This window comes from Bos grunniens, chromosome 23 (genome assembly GCF_055505025.1).
Source record: "Bos grunniens cultivar Pamir isolate PY7600 chromosome 23, Bosgru_T2T1.0, whole genome shotgun sequence".
Lineage (NCBI taxonomy): Eukaryota > Metazoa > Chordata > Mammalia > Artiodactyla > Bovidae > Bos > Bos grunniens.
The window spans coordinates 10,128,897-10,146,072 of record NC_141187.1 but is presented as its reverse complement, the minus strand read 5'-3'; the positions used below and the strand labels follow the sequence as shown (position 1 = coordinate 10,146,072).

The following is a 17,176-nucleotide window of genomic DNA, read 5'->3' as shown; positions in this document are numbered from 1 at the left end:
GGTCACCATCAGAGAGGGTCTTGGGCATTCTCTAATTTTCCCGTATGTAACCACTGCTGTGCAATTCCGTGTTAAGCCCAGTGAGGCCAGGGGCGGAGTGTTAGCCGCCCCTCCTGATAACATGGTCACCTGACAGAATGCCGGCTACCTTGTAGCCAACTGCCCCGCTGACTGACTACTCCTAGCTCCCTTCTCTCATCTGTTGGCTGGATCGGCTTCAGGCCGGTTCCTCACAGCACAACCCCGGCTCCTGTACGACAACCTGCCTGATGAATCTCACCGGTGTAAGTTCTCACTGCTGTTGCCTCTCACAGTCACTCTTTTCTCACCAATAATGAATTTCACTTCTCCCTCCATCTGTAACTATACTTAGCCCTTGCACATATCAGATGCTAATAGTTGAATTTATTGAGTTATATGTTATTTACCAACTTTTTTCCCACACATATTCTTTCCGTTTTACTAAGCTGTGTTTCAGTGTTTCTGGTTTCCCTTGAACCCTAAAATCATGACTGGCAAGAGTTTTATCTCTACACTTTTCTTCTACGGTGACTAACATGGTACTATGTAAAAGGGCTCCGTAACAGTTTTTTAAATGATAGTAAAAAAAATTAGAAGTTTAAAAACACACAGTACTGTATGATATTAAGAGACATAGAGAAATGCACTGGCATGACAACAGCAAATTCTGGAAAGTGCTTGCCTGTGGGACATGGGGAGGGGTCCACAGGAAGTGCCACCTGTATGGTCAACGCTTATTTCTCCAGTTGGGAGGTAACTGCATGGCGCTTCATTATATTACTCTCTATACCTTTCTGTATGGCAAATATTTGACAATAAATCTACCTAAGATTTCTATCAGTGATATACTGTACATACGTACTGTTGGGAGAGCTACTCCTCCATGGGTCTCTCACATTCCTACGTCTTGCTGGGTAAGAAAAACACAAAACACATGACCCTGACCACTCCTTACCCAAGCCACTTCTCAGGGCTGTGTTAGAAAGAGCAGCTTTGAGGGATGATGCAGTGTTCCTCTCCAGTACGAAGAACGGGCTTGCTTACTATGTACTACGAAAGCAATGGATTCCCCAAACTCAGGGTCCCACTGCCATAGCACATGCACAGGCCTCCGTCTGGGCCCGCTCATACCCCTCCCGTGGGACCTGCGGGGCACAAGGGGAACCAGCGCAAACCTATCTTTACACTGCTTGCAGGGCCATGACTAATAAAGTCCTTTCTCTCTGACCCAGGAGTCTTGTGCTCTGCCAGCAACCACGAACTGCAGTGGGCTATTAGCATCTAAACAGGGTGAAATAAAATCCTAGACCTTTACACATACTTTTACTGATTTTAATTCGTAAAAAAAAAAAAAAATTAATCAACAGTTACTGAGTATGAATCTATATTATTCTCTGAACTAAAAAAATAAGTTTTCTATAATGACTCCTGTTCTCTGAACACTAACTTGCCACAGAGGGAAAGAGAATTCCTCTTTTCCTATAAAGCATGGCCACCTACGAGGAAACAGGACTGGCTGTGAAAGAGAAAAAGAGAACAACTCAAAGTACTTTCACGACGTAAAACAACTAAAAGTAAAGACACAGCACAAACCCACAACCCAGAAAGACGGGAGGAAAAGCAGAAAACAGAACTCAACGTTATTTACCTAGAACCCCGAAGTACCAGGTGGCTTTCTTTTTCAAGCCCCTTTTGTGTTAAATAAGGTATTACAGTCATTTCCTTCCAGCACCCTTCCTCTACTCCAAGTATTCAGGGAAGCCACCTCAGCTTAAATGGGGGCGGGCACCCTTCAGAAGAATTAATCCTCAAGATAATTTTTGAAGATATAAAATTAATTTTGAGGGCTGTATGTCTCCTCTCTCGTCTGCACAGACTCTGATAAGACCCCCACCTCCCCACCTCAGCTAAGAATCATGGCAGGAGCGAGACAGGGTAAGGATCCCTTTAATACACAGGAGCAGGGAGGAAAGGCTGAGAATCACTACGATAAGCTAATTTTGCATCTGATAAAAAGCTATTTTCAAGAAAAGTGACAGAAACTTTTTCAAGTATGTTTCTCTCTGAAAAGAGGAACATACTTCAAATAAAATGAAACAAACACAGACAAGAATAAGTTACACTGCTTGTTAGCACTGACATTCTCAGGGTGCCTATACTAAACAGGTACCATGTATCTATGCAAAACCTAATCTTATTTGTGTGCTCAGCTGCTCAGTCATGTTTGACTCTTTGTAACTCCCTGACTGTAGCCTGCCAGGCTCCTGTGTCCACGGAATTTCCCAGGCAAGAATACTGGACTGGGTTGCCATTTCCTACTGTCGAGGCTCTTCCCGACCCAGGGATAGAACCCATGTCTCTAGTGTTTCTGCACTGGTAAGCAGATTCTTTACCACCAAAGCACCTGGGAAGTTCAACCTTATCTACAGCTCTATAAAAAATAAATGTCATTTTTCATTTTTTTTCAAGCCTTAAAACATTTTCTTAAGTACAGTTTACTTTGTACCAAGCACTCTGAAAAGGAACATTATCTCAATTAGTCTTCCCAATACCCCATATGAAATATGCATCATTATCCCCATTTTAAAGAAAAAGAACATGAGGTTCAGATATAAAGTCATTTGCCCAAGGTAAACAGGGCAGGAAGAGGCAGAGCATGAACCCAGCTCTGCTCACTGGACTTTCTTCTACTAACATCTTGGCTTAGTAATATATTCCTTCAAAACACATCTGGCACAAAATAAATTTATAAGGTATCTCAGAAATGGTAAGAGGACATCCTTTCCCTTTTTACAAACTACCACGGCTGTTTAGCTGCTTAACCTGTATAAGAAGAAAAAAAAATTTTTTGTGGGGGGAGAAGGGGATAAAGTTACAGTGTACCTCCATCAAAGACGTTTCTGCACTTCACCAACTCAGTCAGATTAATAAATTCTTCCTTAGGTATGCCCAGAGCTAAGTCACCAGCATTCTAGCAGTAACGCCCTGTCTCTACCAAGACACAGACAAGGGACCACAGAGGTTCCTGTGCTATCAGCTCTGTGATCAAATATGCAAGTCAGTCAGTAATCATCAAAAACTGAACAAACAAAACGACCACGAGTTCTTTAATTATGCTCTAAGGACTGCTGACAGTGCAGGCAGGTTTGCTGGACCAGCATGGGCTGTTCTCCCGTAATAGTGATAATGACACACATTTGTTTTGTTTTTTATCAATTAACTTTAAGGAAACAACAAAAAAACAGATATTACCTAACTGCTTCTTAAAAATGCAGTAAGAATTTCTCAACTGATTTTGCCTGTATTTTATCATAATAACAAAGAATAGGTAAAAAGATGATCCATGGGTCCAGTCATTGTCAGGGAGGTTTGTGGAGGTCTGCTCAACCAAGGAAACCACTGACCTGAGATCTAATCTCAAAGTATCCAACAATCCCTGGCACAAATTTCATTCAGTATTGTGCTCCTTATCCACAATGATATCACTGAGTCCAAGGGTGGCTGAAAAGGCTAATGGAAGCCTGCTATTTATTGTACTTCAAGAATGTGGGAAAACATTTTCTGGCCATCTGTTACTGTTACAAAGCATAGAGGCTAAGATGAAATCAAGATGGAAAAACAGACTTGGATCAAGTTTCATTTCTCCCAGAGCACTGCAATTTGCTGAAGAGACAGCAGACAAAGGCTCCCAGACATCTTTATGAAAATGGACCACAATGTTGGGAAGTGACAATTCTTAGATTTGGAGAGTCACAGAATTTCAGAACTAGAAAGGCATCTTAAATACTCTCTTAGTCCAAGCCTATAATTTGCAAGTGGAAAAAAAAAACAAAAACCTGCAGTATCTATTTAAAATGTACTGTTTTTAAGTATATTCACATAGATGCAAAACCATAAGCTTAATCAATTTTAGAACATTTTCACTACCCCCCAAAGAAAAATGAAAACAAAAACATAGACTGCAGCTATCATTCCTAATCTCCCCTTGCCTCCCAAAGCTAGACAACTGTCATTCTACTTTCTGTCTCTATAAATTTGCTTATTCTGGACACTTAATATTAATGGAATCGTAAAATATGTGGTCTCTTGTGACTAGCTTCTTTCACTTAGTGTATTGTTATCAAAGTTCATCCATGTTGTAACATGAATCAGCACTTTGTCCTTTATTTTTTAATATAGCCAAGAATATTCCATTTTTGAATATATCACATTTTGTTTCTCCATTATCAGTTGACAGACATGTGGGTTATTTCCACTTATGGAGTACTATGAATAATGCTACTATGAAAATGCAAGTACAAGTTTTTGTGTGGACTTAACAACTTTATTTCTTTTATATATACACTTAGGAGAAATGCTGGTTCAAATGGTAACTGCTTTACTTTTTAAGTAACTGCTACATTGTTTTTCAAAGTGGCTTCACAATTTTGCAATCCTATCAGCAGTATTTGAGAGTTCTAACTTCCCCATATCCTCATCATCACTTGTTATTATCTTTTTTTTATTATAGCCATCCTAGAAGCCATTGCAGTTCTGATTTCCATTTCCTTGATGGTCTCATGATGTTGAATATCTTTTCGTGTGTTTGTGGCCATTTGCGTATCTTAAAGAAATATCTATTCAGACACTTTGCCCATTTTTAACTTGGTTACTTGTTCTTTTATTTAGTTGTCAGTCATTATTTCTTCAAAGAAAACTTGTCTTGTTTTAGTTATCTACTGCAGCATAATAAATCACTCTTAGTGTTATAAAACAGAAAGCATTTTATTAAGTTCACATATTCTGCACACTAGAAATCTATTCATGAAATAACTGGGATTGCTTTTCTCTGATTCACGTATCAGAACAACTGGGGAGCCCCTGGACTCCAAGTACATATATTTTAATATTGTTCCATAGTCACCGACGCTCTGTTTTTGTTTTTCAATCTTTTCTGTTCTTCAGAGTAGATAATTTCTATTCCTCTGTTTTCAAGTTCACTGACCATTTCTTTAGCCACCTCCAACCTGCTGCTGAGAATAAGCTTTTTATTTCAGATATTGTACTTTTAAGTCCTAGATTTTATATTTGTGTGTATATATATATATAATCCATTTCTCTGGGGAGAGTCTCCATTTGTTCATTTATTACTACCAAGTTTCCTTTAAAGTCCTATGTGGTAATTTCAACATCTGAGTCATCTTGGGGTAATTTCTACTGACTGCCTTCTCTGGACAATGAGTCACAGAGCCATTCAGTTATTATTGTATACTAGACATTATGGAGATTCTGGATTCTGCCAATTTCCCTCCGAAGAATTTTGTTTTGTTGGTCAATCAATTTGGGCTAGATTCATACTCCAAACTCTGTCCTTTCTGTAGTGGATGAAGCTGAATTTCAGCTCAATTTTTTCAGCTTTCAACCATCGCCTTTTCCAAGCTCCATGGAGTCTCTTCCCCCATGCATGTCAAGGATTAAAGCAGATTTTAGGGCTTCTCCTTCCTTGTTCACTTCTTTCTAAGATGTATCCTTTCATTTTCCAGTCTCTCTTATAGCCCTGAATTTCATCCTCTGACTCCCCAAGTAAGACTGTATGACTGCAGACTTTTGCTTGAGTGGGTGCTAACCATCACCCACCAGAGTGTCCTCAGGCAAAAAAGCTATAGAAATGAGAATCTTACCTAGTACAATCCATATCTTTCAAGTTTCCTGTCAGTTTCTGCCTCATTTTGTCAGTCTCCAAGGTCTTCGAGTAGTTGCTTTTTATATACTACCTTGAGTTCATAATTGTTACAAGAGGGAGGCTTTGGTCGATATAAGATACTCCTATATTGTTAGAAGTAGCTCTTCTGCTAGCTCTCATTATGTTCTCCCCAAGAGGCAACCATGATGTGAGTCACCAAAAACACATATGACTGGATGTGCACAAACACACCCTCTCAGAGCAGGGCAGCAAAGAGTAATAGATAAGTTATCTTCTTGGTCTGCTGGTGAAATGCTTGTCATAAAATTGTAAAGCAATATAAAAAAACTATAAGAAAAAATAACAGTTTCCACTATAGAATGGCAGCTGGGCTTTCTTAGAGACTAAACAATAGATAGTAGTTATATATGCAGATAGACAATTACTATATATATATATATTCTACTAAAATTGCTTCTTTCTTCAGTGAATGCCTTGGGCATTTTATAATGTCAGATTTTTAAAAAATTTTTTAATAATTAGAGTTAATCTATAAACGATGCCTCTGTATAGATACACTATAATTTATTTAATAAAATTCCTACTGATTTATATTCATTTCATTAAATAGCCTTTTTCACTTGTTTGATTCCTTCTGTAGGATGAATTCATAGACGTGAAACTGCAGAGTCTACATTTTGACAGATATTGCCAAATTTCCTATCACAGACATGATACTGATTCATACTCTCAACAGTTATAACCAATAGTCCAAATCTCCCCATACCAAGGGTAGCTTGGTCATTTGAAGCACTCCTATGTACCCTAATTCCCATCCCAGAATTCTGGACATTCTGGAGAGGCTCTCCTTCCTTAATTCCTAACAACAGTCCTGATGAACATTCTAATTCCCTACTCTAAGCCTGAAGCCTTGCTAGTCTTGTTTAGCTGAAACACTAATAACTGGATCTGGTTTGATCCACTTTTCTTCTAGAATTGAATATTTGTAAATTGGCCTACTGGGGCTTCCCTAGAGTCTCAGCCGGTAAAGAATCCGCCGGCAATGCAGAAAACCTGGGTTCGGCTTCTGGGTTGGGAAGATCCCCTGCAGAAGGGAGTGGTAACCCCCTTCAGTATTCTTGCCTGGAGAATCCCATGGAGAGACGTGTCTAGTGGGCTTCAGTCCACGGGGTCGCAAGAGTCAGATACGACTGAGTGACTAACACAACAGCAAACGGGCCCACTAGCAAAGTAAGACATGCTACCTGTCGATTCCTCATCTAACTGCCTGTTAACAGATTGACCACCACCTAGAATACAGCTGCAATTTCTTATTCATCATCTTTTCTACATACCTTTTTTTAAAAAATGCTTTTTTTTAGGCCATGTTATGTGCATGCAGGATCACAGTTCCCTGATGAGGGATCAAACTCACACCCCCTGCATTGAAAGCATGCAGTCTTAACCACTGGACCATCATGGAAGTCCCAACATACTCTAACTGATCATTCTAGAATTAGGACTGAGATGGGGGGATCTTCACCAACTGTAACTCAGAGATAGTGCCCTCTGCCCTCTCAATTAGTTCTTCAACCACTTAGTCCCCATAGAGACTGGGTCCCAGGTTCTTTCCCCTACACTGGTCTTGAAGATAATACACCTCGTGACTTAAGTCTTGGCGTGTCTCACTTTGTTAGAAACCTTTGTCATCCTAACATACTCCCCTTAATTTCCTTTACTTCCATGTCATGACAATTTTCAAACTTAAATCAAGAGTAGGAATTAATGAATATTGTATTTCTAATTTCAAAACCTACACAGGCTCTTGGTTTAACCAAAGTGAAAGTGTACTTGCTAACGATCAGAAAAGGAAGGCCTATTCCACTAACGGGCATTGTTGATTATTCACTATTGAATGAGAACAGTTATTTCTTTGTGGTAAAGCCTTAAACAGCTATTTAGAGAAGTATAGCAGGCAGATTATCTAAGTTTTTAAAACTGCCCAAGGAGAAACTAAGGAAAAAGGAAAACCACACCATACACTGAGGGTGTCCTTACTTTTTAAGCACAACTGGCCCTAATTTTGACCAAAATATATGCTTATTTTAACAGGCATAGACTGTTCAAAGTGATTTCTTTCACATCTGATGGTGGAAGAAAAGCCCTGTCAAAACCTTTGAGTAGTTTCCCCTACAGAGATCATTTAATAAACACCCTAAGATAGCTTCCCAGGCGGCGCGAGTGGTAAAGAATCCGCCTGCCAATGCAGGAGATGCAAGAGACGTGGGTTCGATCCCTGGGTCGGGAAGATCCCCTGGAGTAGGAAATGGAAGCTCACTGTAGTATTCTTGCTTGGAAAATCCCATGGATGGAGGAGCCTGTTGGGCTACAATCCAGGAGTCACAAAGAGTCGGACACAACTGAGTGCACGCACGCACACGCACAACACATCACCACACCTAAGATAAGCAGTACATTCAACTATGGGTTAGTAGGTTCAAACCAAATAAAGTAACTGTGGAAGACACAATGAAGAGCTTAAAATACAAACAAAGGTCTCTAGGGAGGACTATGAGCTCCTCAAGAGCTGGAACTGTATCATTTAGATCTCTGTCTAACTCAAAACCCAGGATAAGAATGTTCAATTAATGTCTACTGATATTAACAAGAAGCAAATAAATGACAATTGCCAAATAAGTGACATGAACTAAGGGGTATATCCAACAATCTATCCATATTCTTTCACACATTGCAAATCAGTTATGTGTCTGATTATCCAAACATGTTAAACCAGGTTTAAGAGTGTCATCTGTAAACACAAAAATAAATGTAAGCTGTGAAGCTGAGGTTAGAAGGTACACACTTCCCATCTGCAATAATTAGTAAGTGCCAGGTTTTTTAAAAGGAGAGAGGGAACGAAAGAGATTAAGTATATTCTGAAAGCTCTGTCTAAAAGCTGTTATAATAAAATATGGTATGAGAAAATAAAAAAGATATTTCTCTGAGAACAAAAATTATTTTTAAAGTAATAGCTAACATTTAATTTCTTACTCTATTCCAGGCACTGTCCTAAGCACTATCTTATACATTTTTAATTAATTTCTCTCAATGACTTCATGACATAAAAGACAGCCACTGTCTCCAATTTATACATAAGGAAACCTAAGTGTGGAAAGGTTAAATAATTTGTCCACGGTCACAGAGCAGTCTGGCTCAAATACGTGCAGTCTTGCCTACACTAAACCATCTCTGTGACTTTAAACAAAGTCAAGAGTTAGAGAAGTGTGGAGAAGAGAAACTCTAGGTCCCTCAAACCCAGGTCAACGGCAACAGAGAAGACGATGAGCCCCGTCCAGATGCTTTGGCATAGTATTCAGGCCTCTATGACTTAGCCAATATCCTTCTAGCTGTATTCCTTTAACCCACACTGCACGATGCAGAATGACATATAGTCTCCTAAAACCACCTGTTGCTTCTCAGCCTCTGCCTGGCATCACCCTTCTGCCCCTGTCTGTGCCCTGCTGGCTCCACGGATACTTCTGAAGGCTTTACTGGGCCCAGGGTTTACAGGCCTATTTGTTTCTATAGGCAGGTAAGACTCTGAGCAGGAATCTTGTCTCATTTGTCTCTGAGTGCTTCTGGAAAGAATTAATGAATAAATGGTTTCAGAATCAGAGTCCTCAAAGACAGCCCAGGGTCTGGGGCTAGCGGAAGGGGAGACCAGGCTCTATATCTGAGAGTAGCTGAGGCTCCACCTGCATCTGAATAGCCAACTCTCCTGCAAGAAACCTTCCTCACAGAGGCAGAGGAACCTCTCTTGAGGGTTCTGAGGACTTAGGAGCCACAGCCAGCTCCACCTGCAAGCAAGGGATATCCTTCAATACACTGCCAAGCCTCTCCTGTCATATCAACCTCTGTCGAAACATTTCCTCAAATGAAATGAGCTCCTGAACACTGCAGCCCCTTCTTTCACACAGGTTTGAAAAAAAAAAAAACAGATTTCAAAAAACAAAAAAAAAAGAGAGAGAGAGAATGAGAAGAAAGAAAGAGAAAGAAAGAAAATCGGATTTCTCTTGGAAAAGGGAAACGTGTATTTTCAGCTCTGCCTGGGAAAGCACTCCACCAGATGGCAGGAGGAAGTTCAGCTAGAATGAACTGAGCCATCCCTAGCTGGAATGTCCACATTTTAGAACATCTTGACTTTCAAATGACTCATAAACCGCTGCCCTGACCCCTGCCCCATCCTCACTGCCATGGCAACAGAAACCGGTTTCAGAAAATAAAAAACACACTTGGAGTTTCCGGAGTGTCTGCGGACTGAGGAGCTATGAAAGAAAGAGTGGCTTAGGGGAGCTGACCCTGCAGGACGTACCGTGAATTGGCGCTGAGCTAGCTAGAATAGCATTCCTGCTCCCAAATATGTTCTCTATTCCTCCCCCTGACTTAGCTGAAATCATATACCCTAAAGAACAGGGAATTTTGGTGGGAGAGTAAGGGGAGCTGAGAATACAGGCCTGGGGGTAGCAGGGTGAGGCAGCAGAGGCCTGAGGGAAGAATCGGGGCAATGGGTGCATGACAGAGGGGCCTCAGGAGGTGGAAAGAGACATAAAGGAGAGAAGAGAGGGTGGGTCAAGAGCAAACCGGCTGTTTCAGATTTTGGCCTAAGTTGGTGGTTCTCAGCCCTGATAGACTCAACTCTACGAGCGGTCTTGCCAAGAGTGACAACCTTCTCTAAAATAATGTTCAAAACAATCTTTCCCAAGCGTAGTTGCAGTCCTGGAACTCACTGTAGTTTAAAGCTGTGCAGGGAATTCCCTGGTGGTCCCTTCCTTCCACTGGTTAGGTCAGGACTCCATGCTTCCTTCCACTGCAGAGATCATGGATTTGACTTTTGATGATGGAGGAACTAAGTTCCCACAAACTGCATGGAGCAGCCAAAAAAAAAAAATTATGCAGTACTTTGTGTTTACGTGTAAGTAGGCTCATATAATCTAAACAAGCAATTCACCTCTGTAAGCATCTACCAAACATTCAGAAGCCAAAAAGGACAAAAGACAAGGAGTGCCCTGGTGGCCTAGTGGTTAGAATTCTGGGCTTTCATTGCTGTGGCCGGGGTTCAATCCCTGGTCAGGGAACTGAGATCGAGTAAATAAATAAAAAGACAAAGGATAATCCTTCTTTGTGTGAAATGATTCCACATACTGCATGACATCAGCATCTCCAGCCCACTCATTGAATGCTGGTCATATCCCTCAATCAGAACTGGAAAAAATGGCCTTAGGCCTTGCTGAGAAACAATGATCTCAATGATCTAAAAGATCTTAATCCAAACTTTTTCTTCTCCTTCTTCTCTCCTCCCGCTTCACGTGGTTGCCAACCAACCAAGACCCAGATCTCCATCTAGTGAGCTTATATTATATACAATTAACATACTGTGGCTTTTGTGGGATAAGAACCTATTCAACAGTTCTAACACTATTTCTACTACTGAACCACAAACTCCAAATTTCAAACTTAGAAATCAATTTTGAGAATATAACACTTCCATAAGTCAGAGACTTAAATACACTGACCTCTCACCATCAAAGTTCTCATTCTTTAAATGATGGGTTGACATCTAAGCTATATATCTCCAAGGCACTAAAAAGACTCAGTATCCATGTAAAATGATCAATGCTGTTGGCAAATAAAACAACATCAATCCAACACATCATTTATGATACATCTAGTCTTTATTTTGTGGCAAGAAGGTACAAACTACCTATCCTTTACCTAGACTGCTAACGTGTATTATTTTTGCACTTTAGTTTTTCCCTTTACTATAGATACTGATTGGTTGATTCCACTGCTTATACATATCGGGAAATGTTCCTTAGCATCCATAATCAGCACCAGTAGCACTTTCTTCATCACACAAAGATGAAGGTCCCTTAGTGATACTGGGTGAATCGGATTCCCTTGTCTCCTGCTCCCCTACCCTCACCCTGCCCCAGTCTGAGGTTCCCTGAGTTACAACCATGTGTTCTCACTCCACATACCTTCTCCTGCACCCACTTCACACACTCAAAACATCCTCAGACCCTCTGGTTTTCAAAGCAGTCAACGGTCATAAGCCCTGCCACATGAATGTCACACCCAAATAATCATAGAGAATTAAGCTGTTTTTTCCCCCCCAGTGATTCATGTCATACTTACAGATTATTTTCCAACCAGGTTTTATATTAGGTGCAGAAAACTAAATGGCCTCTGTTTTTTTTTCACTCTGAAAATAAAGTATATAATTGTGCTATATTCTTAAACTCCAGATAAGTAAACCCTCTAAGGATCCAACCCAGTCAATACATATCAGGTACTTCACCTATTCTGAGGCCCAAGTTTACCTTGCAGCATGCCTCGGCGAGAAAAAAGTCAAACAGGACCAGCCCTAGTTTTCTTCTCTCCTTAAGCAATGATACAGAGCATTCATCTCTACTTCTCTGCATTAAAATGTTAAGAAACATCATTCTTACATGTCAAAAGAATTATTCATTTGGATGATCTCTCTCGAACAACTTTAATAAGTAGTAATCGTCACTGTTCACTGAATACTTTTTCAGTACCAGGCACTTTTATACATGATTTCTAATCCTCAAGACAAGTGTGGATTACTATCCCCTATTTAACAGATAAGGAAACCGAAGCTTCAAGAAACTAAAAGACTTGCTGAACACCAGCTTACAAGTAGCAGAGTCAGAATGCACAGCCACCTTTTAGAGTTAAGTCCTGGTTCTTTCTACTACAATAACATGCTGCTCAGTCAGCTTTTCAAAGCAGCTGATTTCATTATTTGTGAACCATACCTTAAGCTTTTTATGTCAGATACATATGACCACAGTGCTTTGAAATTTGTATTGCTTATAAACGCTGCTTTTTTTTAAGACACAAGACAACCACTTTAGGGTAAAAGAGAATCACCCTTGGTTCTTTTTTTTTTTTTTTTAATTTACTTTTAGTTTCTTTTTAAAAAAATTTTATTAATTTATTTACTTTTAGTTTCTTTAGTAAAGATAAAAATCTATGCCAGGGCTTTCACTGCTGGGGCCTGAGTTTAACAGCTGGTCAGGGACCCGAGATCCCACAAGCCATGTGGCACATCTTTAAAAAAACAAAAGCCATGCCAAAAGGGTACTAAACTTATAAAACAGAAAGAAATTATTTAATATCCGGGGTAGTCTGAACGCCAAATATTTAACAAAAACTCAAACACCTAAAGAACAATCCCTCCTTTCTCTTAAGGTAAATGACTATTACTCTGACAGGGAACAAAGCATCACATCCATTCCAAGTAAGAAATGTTATGGGTTAATGGTTACACATTACCCTAATTATTTCCACTGAACCTGCCCAATTGGAACATTTCTTCAAAAATTTCTTATGTTTCCAAGGTTCTGACATTTGCTTGTGACTAAAATCCACAAACAAATCAGAATTTGAAAATTAAACAAAGGCAAAAATAAAGGGGCCATCTGGTTTATCACAGATGAAGTAAAAATATTTCAAAATATACCCACCAGAATGGCTAAAATGAAAAAGATGAAAAATACCAAGTGTTAGCATGGATGGAAAACAACCAGAATTCTTATAAACTTTCAGGGGAAATGCAAACTGCTACACCCAGTTAGGAAAACTGTTTAGCAATATCTATTAAAATTTAACATACACATATCCCGTCACCCAGAAATTCCACTCTTAGGTATATCCACAACAGACACACTTATTCACCAAAGGATATGTACCAGACTCTTCCTAATAGCACTACTCAGCGCAGCTCTGAACTGAGAAACTACACAAATGTCCATCAACAGAAAAATGTACAAATAAATTTAAGTATATCAATAGAATAGAATAATAGCAATGAAAACAGAAAATCTACAAATTGATACAACAGAGATTAACCTCACATAAACAATGTTGAGCTAAAGAAGCCAGTCATGAAAGTATACATTCTGTGATTCCATTGATATAAAGTACAAATAAAGAGAAAACTAATCTTTGCTGTTAGAAGTCAGGACAGTGGCTAGCCCTTGGTAGAGGCAATGATGGGGGACACTCAGGGAGCTCCCCGGTGCTGGTTAATATTCTCCTTCACATGGTGCTGGTTGTTCAATCTGAAATACTTAGTAGATGAGATGCATTAGAGCAGCAGAGAGATGAAGGAGCCTGGCTCTGGAATGGCAGTGACTGTGTTAGGATCTCAGTCTCACGACTTACTGATATAGGGCAAGTTATTTAACTTCTGTGTCTCATTTATTTCTTCATCTATAAAATGGGCCTAATGTTTCCTTCACAAGGTTAGGCTGAGGATTAAATCATCATAAGACATATAAAGTGCTTATTCTTACAACTGGCTATTACTATTAAATATTTGCTAAGTCAATAAAAGTGCTTCTTCAAAAGCAAGACAAGATGAGGAAGAAAACAAAAGATGTATATGATTGCACTATTACCAGAAAATGTACAAAATAATTATTCAGGAAATGAAGATGATAATAAGTAAGGCCTAATCCAAAGGAGTGTGACTTGGAAGCCGAGACAAGCCCTACCCACACAAACCTTTACCTAAATAGACCCTGGGCAGGCAGTCAGCCTCTGAGTGGGCAACTCCAGCAGTCCACCGGGCCATGGGGTCTCTCCAGGATGAGGGGGCACTGATCAGGATCTAAGAAAGCTGAGCTCACGGTCAGGTTCTCTTATTCTCCAAAAGGACTCTGAACTCAGTAAGTCTCTGATTTCACCTAACGCTTATGTTTTTTAAACTACCTATCATGTTATCAGCCTTGTCTCTGTCTCTTGGAGTCACATTTCCTGCAGCCATTTAGAGTAAATAATTAAGATTTCTGCTGAATTTCTAAAAGAGCCAGTTGAGTGAGTTGCAGTCACCTATACCATGGACGTGTCCCTAACTTCTCTGGCCATGTTATGACAGCTACTCTTCATTAAACTCTACCTTCATGCCAGGTACTATAATAAATACTTTATCCCCAATTTCTCAAAAAATTCTGCTAAGCATGTAGTATTCTCTCTTATTCTCATCTTTTACAGATAAGAAAACTAAGGCTCAGAAACGCTTCCCTGTATTATTAAGTGACAGAGAAGAAAGGTGAATCAAGCTTGTCTGGCCCCAGAGAAAACTCCCTTTCCATGACCAACAGTCCTTCCACTTACTTTACAATCCATCATATTTCTTCCTATTTGTACAACAAAAGGTCATTAGCTAAGGGGATCTAAAATAAGAATAATCTAATTCAGTGAAAAATCAATTTGGGGTATTTTTTAAATTAATGTTTTTGTTCCAAGTAAAAATCTCCTCCTGGGTTTATTTAAATAAACAATGAACATAAAAGCTATTTGTATTATACAGCGGTCATCCAAATCATAGGTTAAAGCCCTTAAAAGAGAATTGTACTTCTTCCCTGCTGAATCCCCAGCACCCAGCTCAGTGCCTGGCCTAGAGTAGGATCTGGAAAATCATCTCCTTCAAATCTTGTTTACCAATAGTCTACTGATAAGTAGGATGCATTCCAACAAGACACTTTAATATGCAAAACTTCCTGCGCAAAATGAAACATAATGTAGGAGTCACTGGGATATCCTTCCTGCTGCAGGATACTCCTCCAGGTCAAGCAGCACTGTCAGCATCAGCAACAAGTAATTGTTAAACACCTGCAAATATTTATTTAATTTAGTACCCCAGTATCCCAACTCTCCGCTCTTTCCTCATCAAGTTTGGCAAGCCACAGAAATTATAGTTCCCCTCCAAGCATGCCAGCCTCTGGATGTGTAGTAGAGACCATACAGAGACACAAATATCACATGTGATTAAGGAAGCTTTTCCAAGTTAAATCAACAGGAAGGCCTCAGGAGTTTGACCTTTCCCCAAGTCAGACCTACATGCTAGCAAAAAAGGCAGCCCTGAATAACCTTCCACCCTACTCCTCAGTCAACCACACAACCCTGAGGAAACAAGAAACTTCTACCAACGTCTAACACCTATTCCTACTTCATCTAAAAGAGAACTTTGTTCACTAAGGAGTCACTGAATATGTCAGCATATACTATTAAAATTTTTCTTTAAAAATTCTATCTTCTTAGAGACAGCACAGAATATGAGTGTATCACATTACAGCAGAAGTGTACCAGAATCAGGAAGCAGAATTGTACCAGAACTGTACCAGAATTAGGAAGCCAGGTTCTATTTCTCTACCCATTTTTGGGCCACTCCATGGGGCTTGCAGGGTCCTAATTCCCTGACTGGGGGTTGAACCCACGCCCTTGGCAGTGAAAGCAGAGTCCTAACCACTGGATCGCCAGGGAACTCCCTCTATTTCTCTACTGTACCTTCCACTGTAACTTAAGCAAGTCACTTATCCGTCTAGGCTTTAGCTTCCTCCGTCATAAAATGAGAGGCTGAACTAGTCAGGGGTTATTCAGGGCATTCGTTCAAGATGCCTTAAGAGGTTAAGGCATGTGTTTAAGCGATTCTTAACCTTCCCCACCATGGGAACTTACATAAAAAATTATCTGTTTGCACATGTGGATTTTTCTGGAAAAGTCTATGGCTTATATCAAACCATCACACAAGTTGTGGCCTCCCAAATAACCACATCGCATGCTTTATTGAACACTTACTATGCACTAGGCACTGCACTAAGCCCTTGTGTATTAACTCATGTAATCCTCACAACAGCCCTTTGAGTTAGATACTACTATTATCCTCATTTTATAGTTAAAGAAAGTAAACCAAAATCACCCTGACCTCTTAAACACAATGCTATGTTAGGTAAGATCATCTCTAAACCCAAAAATTGTCTGTTTCTGTGTTCATTCAAATTAATGGTTTCCCTTCAGTTAAATTTTCCGCCTCATTCACAATCATTAGTCATACACATGTCTTTACACAGAGCAAGCAAATTCATGGCACACCTAAATGAATGTCACCTGAGAAAGAATATAGTAGGGAATTAACCCAAGGAGAGGATCCAAAGGCACTTTCCAACTCCAGCCTCTAATCCGCTTTTACTTTAAAACATGGTGTGGTGATTAGCCAAGAGATGAATCTGAATCTAATTACTAATTAAAGTCTAAAATCAAAATAACAGTAAATTGGCCAAAGTGTCTGCCAGAAGAGAGGATGCAGTGCCAGCGACAGTGTCTCACACAGCACTCACCAAGGCAATGAGAAGACCAGAAAAGAAAGGAGAGCAAGGCCTGGGGTCCGTGGAGACTGGCTCCTCCCCCTGCTCCCTCCTCCTCAAAACCACTGACCACTGTGGAGCCAAGGACTGGATCACGCTCCACGTGAGAGACAACGGCTGTCTAAAGGTATCGCTAAGCCCTGCCCAGAATAAGGAGTGAAAACGAAGTGAAAGGTCAGCTTCTGATTTTTCTGGATACCAGTTCTGACAAGCTGCAATCCTAACTCAGGGGTCAGCAGTCACCCAATTACAAGCGAAC

The 17,176-nt window shown here is 40.0% G+C and overlaps 1 protein-coding gene across 3 annotated transcripts in view; it reads right to left on the bottom strand.

The window, feature by feature from the left end:
• Positions 1 to 17,176, bottom strand: part of BLTP3A (bridge-like lipid transfer protein family member 3A) — a 72,942-nt gene that overhangs the window by 54,543 nt on the left and 1,223 nt on the right. The gene's annotated exons all lie outside the window — the stretch shown is intronic.